The sequence below is a fragment of the Physeter macrocephalus genome, chromosome 6 (genome assembly GCF_002837175.3).
Source record: "Physeter macrocephalus isolate SW-GA chromosome 6, ASM283717v5, whole genome shotgun sequence".
NCBI classification, from domain to species: Eukaryota; Metazoa; Chordata; class Mammalia; order Artiodactyla; family Physeteridae; genus Physeter; species Physeter macrocephalus.
This window is the reverse complement of record NC_041219.1, coordinates 35,969,526-35,974,964: the sequence shown is the minus strand read 5'-3', so window position 1 is coordinate 35,974,964 and position 5,439 is coordinate 35,969,526. Positions and strand designations below refer to the sequence as shown.

Genomic DNA, 5,439 nt, shown 5'->3' with positions numbered 1-5,439 from the left:
GGGGTATGACACGGCCCAAGCATGGTCACTTAGTTTTGCCTGTCAGGGAAGAGAGTGATAGAAAAGAGACTTCTATAGGGAAAAGCACTCCCAAAACATGTTGACCATTGCTCTCTCACTTTCCACCTATCAAATTCTGCATTTTTTAAAAATTTCAGAGATAAGTACTCTTTGCTCTCTCAAAGAGGTTTTCTTCTCCCTGTGCTTCCTCCAGAGAAGAAAATTCTGTTTTCCCAAGAAAACTATGTTTTATTTCCCCAAGCTGAGATAACTCCAGTTTATTCACCCTCTTTTTAATAAGACATCTTAAAAAGCTGTTTGAGCTGACATTCTCCCAAGAGACAGAGTCTGTGGGCTTACTTTCTTACTTATTGCCATGTCACTTAATTGAATTATGTCATCTTGTCATTGCTACACATAATCTCAGGGGGCCCTGGGAAATTGCACCATGCTGAATACTTTGCATTCCAAGTATCTCATTCTCTTCTCATCAAATTGTAATTATCTTCACCCTGATGCTATTTATACAAAACGACCCTCCCAAGATAGTTACGCCCACATAGTCAAAACCAAAATGGAGATTTAAGGTATTATCTGATCAATTTTACCAATTTTGACAACTGGTTAAGATAATTAGAGCAGGAGGAAAAGGATCTCTTTTTCTCAAAGTTTTGTCTTCTGGTCTAAATTGTTCATGTCACAGCTTTGTATCTTCTCTTTGCTTGATGGCTACACTTACGTTTTCTCAAGTCACAAAGCTTATTATCCAGGCAGCTTAGTAAATATTCAGCTTTAGCCACCATTTTTCCTGGGAAGAAAATTTTCATGGGTAAAATGATTCATTTTAGAGTATACAAGGCCAAAATTGACTCTGGCATTTTACTTTATGAGACCAAAGTTTGCATACAAAAGATCTACATACTATGCAAATGTGTTCTTAGTTTTTCTAGGTAACCTTCATAAAGCTTGGCAACTCCTTCCCCAAAGCCCTTAAATAATGCACTTGAATTTGAGATAGGTTAATTCAATAAAAGCTTTACTTTCTTTTCTGAAGGCACCTGAGTGACAAAATGCTGGTGTGTTATTGACACTGCCATAAAACAGTGTAATCTCACTCATTTATCAGTTTTTGCTCAGGAGGACCTGAAGCTGGGCTCATTTAGAAGCTGAATTATCTCTGGCCCTCAGAGCCAGATGGCAAGTTCCTGTGAAGGTGGGGGAATATTGCTTCCAGGAATTATTGGAAAGTAATCTCCACACCTGCCATAGCCTATGGAGCAGACGGATAAAAACAGAACGTGCTACATTCCTCCCACCGACCCAGAGCCCCAAACACTCCACAGCCAGAACCAAATTCAGCATGAAATGTAGAACCGATTGCCCCCTGTGCTTACCAGTCCCATTTGACCCAAACTCTCACAAATACTAACTCTATATTTTCAAAAAGAAAAATTTGATTAGCTATTGCTTTCCATCCAGGTGCTTAAATGAGTCTTTTCTTCTTCTTGTCATTATGAAATGGCACGGTCAAAGACAGAGAAGAATGGGAAACACTCATGGGTATGTTTACCAGAGTATTATTAAAGAGAAGGAATTACTTTGTTTCAAAGGTGGAGATTTACAATACCTGTATAATGTTTCTAAAGGGGATAATGAAAGGTTTGGCCAGAGTTCTACTTCTTATACTTTCGGGGTTTTTTGACTTGTATGTATATGTTAAACACACACACAAAATATACCTGTAATATATGTATTCCATATATCCTGCCTACCTCCTGCGGTTATCAAGAGAGTGATTCAATACTTACCTGGCAGAGGAGATACTGTGAGAACGAAGGTGGTTTTCCCAGGGCGAGACGTATTCATTGCACTCCGGATGTGCTGAACCCTGCAATATCCCCAAACGTGGTAAACTCGACTGCATAATTTGTGGTAGTGCGGGACTGCCTTCGCGCTTTCCCCTGTAAAGAAAAAAAAAGAAAGAGAGAGAGTGATTCATTCATTTTCTCACTTAATAACTGTGTTTGGTTGAAGGGATCCCAAAATGGAGAAGGCATGTTCTAGTTCCTAAAGGAATCCATCTTGGAGAAAGGATTAAATTATGTAATGATATGGATAGTAACTCACAGTGTTTAAGAAAGTTGTCATTGTGCTAATATGTTTTCATAATTGTGGACCTTTTATTTTCATCCAGAACTGCTAGATATAGGTGCTTTCAAAATTATTGGAGCAGGATGATTTATAGCAAAGACATATGCTGTGCTGGCATTTTCATAGTTCTATCTATTAGAATCTTATCATTTTAACAGGAATGCTTCTTACTGTTTTCCTTCGGCTGTATTAAATTAATCAGAAAAAAGTGCTAGAGGTTTTAAAGCCAGCCAGACCTGCAGCTGACTCTTGGTTTTACCAATAAGTCACTGAGTGACCTTGGGAAAAGAAATCACATAAACTCTCTGACCTTTATTGTCCTCATCTATTAAATGGGGATAACAATCCTGAATTTTCAAGGTTATTTTTATGAGTTATATATGATTCTGTATTTAAAAAGCACCTAAGAGAGTAAGTGGTTCTAAAAATGGCAAAAATAAATGGTGGTCAGATATTGCTCTGTGGGAAACCTGGTCATTATAATATGACAAATTAACTGAAGAACTCAGACAAATTGATAACTTGTCAAGCCCAGCTCTAGAGAATCATCTCAAGGAGGTCTTGAAATTTAAACAAAAACTATATATGAATTCCTTAGGAGATTTTTATCATATTAAATAAGTCTAGAAAATCATTGTATGATATCCTTCTCAGTCTGCTAGGAGAAAAAAAATGTTAAATCCAACAGGAGGATGAGGACCTGCTTTTTTTTCCTTCCAAGAGGGATAGCTCTTAATCAGAGTGCATTCTCCATTCAAAATCATCTGTGAAGATTGGCATGAAAATGCAGATTCCTAATTGAACAAAGACAATTATTTCCAGATTGAAGTACAGTGGTGAATAGCTCTGTGCTCCAATTACCGCCAGACTTTTATTTCAAATGGGAAGCTGAAATCACAGATGAGTTCGCCTTAATTGGGAGAAATGGCTGAAATTGTACTTTTAATACCCTACTGTAACATCGTCTATGTAGGTCATCTTTTTTTCATGTACACATGACAGTGCCCCGTTTATGTCCATTTGGGACAGCAAGCTGTGACGGTGAGAGAGGGATAGCCTTTTTTACAAACAAAGGTAACAGCATCCAAAAGTTAATCAGAGCCATAAAACTGTATAGCTTGTAAATAAAGGAATGGAAGAGTACATTCTTTTTTATAACTATGTGTGAATTCACTGACTAACATGAAAACCTAACTCAAGGTAGTGTTAGTTCAAGCAAGATTTTCCTTGATCCTGATTAATCCTTCGTCATGTATCCACTTAAACATTATCAGAGGGTAGCCCAGCCATGAATACCAGGGCTCGCCAAGTTAGGGTAGGTCTAACAGATTTTCTAAAGATTGAAAAAGAGAAAATTCAAAGGATAGATGAAGTCTGTGCTTCTCAAACAACCAGCAAGCAGCAAAGGAGAGCCTGCTGTATGGTTGAGTCGGAGGTGGTGCTGAGTTGACGGAGGTGAGGGTGCGGAAACTTTGTCAGTAAAGATTCCTCTTCTCAGGTCCTCTGTCACTCCAACAGGGGACTCTAGATCAGACATATGAAGCCTTGTCACCAACCACCATGAACCATCTGCGTCTGTGTAGACGTTTCCTGTTTTCAAAGGGATTTCACAAACTATTTCGTTGCATCCTTATCCTTCCAAACTCCGAGCTAGGTGTGGTGGATATCACCATCTCCTTTTACAAAGGAAGAAACTAAGGCCCAGATCCTTGCTTAGGGGGCAGAGTGAATGAGTATAGGGCTAGGATGAGGACCCAGCCTTTGATTAACGATAACCAGTCCAAAGTGTCCAATGTCACTGGAGGAATCCTAAATGACTTCCACGCCTTAGTGTGAGGACCACCACATGCCACTGTCTTTCAGGCCGTAGAAATAATAAGAAAAGTTACTGTGCTGTCTGTCGTCTTACAGTCATGGGCTTTCACAATTAGCTAGATATATCCCGCAGATGTGGAACCTGGGGTGCACAAAGGTTAAATGACTTTTCCAAAGTCCGACGATTAGTTAAGTGTTGGAGCTAGACCCAAACGAGCCTCGCTGACCGCAGACCCTGTGCTTTTTCCTGTCACCAGGAGAGACCCAGGTTTTTACATCCATCCTTTCTGCTGCTCTTCACAGAATTTATTCATTCGTTCAACAAAAATCACAGCAGTGGACAAAATAGACCCAAATCCCTGTCCGTATAGAGCTTACCTATTCTAGTAGGAAAAACAGACATTAGGCAAAATAAGTAAAAAGATACTGTACGTTTGATGGCGGTAAGTGCTATGGAGAAAACTAAAGCTAGAAAAGCTTTTCTGGAGACTGACAAGTTGCAAGTTTAGATCGGGTCATCTGGGGAGGCTTCACTGAAAGGTGGCAGTTCAGCAAAGTCCTGAGGGAGGGGAGCGAGTGAAGCTGCATTTCAGGCGGAGGGAGAAGCAAGCAGTCTGGCCTCAGTGTTTGCCTGGCTTGGTCACGGAATAGCGCAGAAGCGAAGGTGGAGGTGGCCGTAACTGGGTGGGCTGGGGGCGAAGGAGTAAGGGAGGAGGGCCTAGGGTAATGAGAGGTCAGACAGAGCCAGGCTCAGGCCAGCTTGAGGACGTTTCCGAGTGAAATGGAAGCTATTTCAGGGTTTTGGTGAAAGGACATCATCATCTGACTTATGTCAAAAGGATAGCTCTCGATCTTTACTGAGAATAGACTAACAAGGGTCCAAGTTGGAGGCAGAAAAATCAATTAGGAGGCAGATAACAGCAACAATCATTGTTATATTATTACATTAAAAGGGCATAAAGGTGATTTATATTGGCTTCAGCTAGGGAGATGGTAAGAAATGGTCAGAAAGATAAGAAATAGGGCTGGCTCTACCCCTGTTGCTGCCTGGTTGCCTTGGTTGCTAGTGTCTTGGAGATACTGAGAGGGAGGGAGCCCTGCTCCCAGGCATGGCAGGCAGTCACGGGAGTGCCTTGCTCAGATCTCCCTTCAAGAGATAACCTGCCGAGGAGAGGGCCTGGTTGATGACCTCATCCGCACCCTGGATGCCGTGCAGCAGTGCTCTCGCTGAGGCCACACTCTCTCCACGCTGCTGCCAGCCAGGCTCCTGCCTCATCAGGGCTCCTCTCACGGGCAATCTTTGCTCCAATCCCCCTTCATCTTGTCTCTCCCTTCACAGACCTGCACAGACTGACATCCCTGGCCTCTCTCATCTACCTTGGGCTTCAGTAGCTCTGTCTTTCTCTCTGCTGAGGTTCTTGGAACCCCAATTGGCACATTCAATTGTTTGCTCTAGCCAATAGCAAAAATGAT

General features: G+C 41.5%; 1 non-coding gene across 1 annotated transcript; it reads left to right on the top strand.

Annotated features, from left to right (window-relative positions):
• The first annotated feature begins 1,800 nt into the window (after window positions 1–1,800).
• On the top strand, window positions 1,801–1,964 carry LOC112065924 (U1 spliceosomal RNA). Its single transcript, XR_002892319.1, has one exon. It is a non-coding gene; the product is annotated as a U1 spliceosomal RNA (small nuclear RNA).
• Window positions 1,965–5,439: the final 3,475 nt, after the last annotated feature.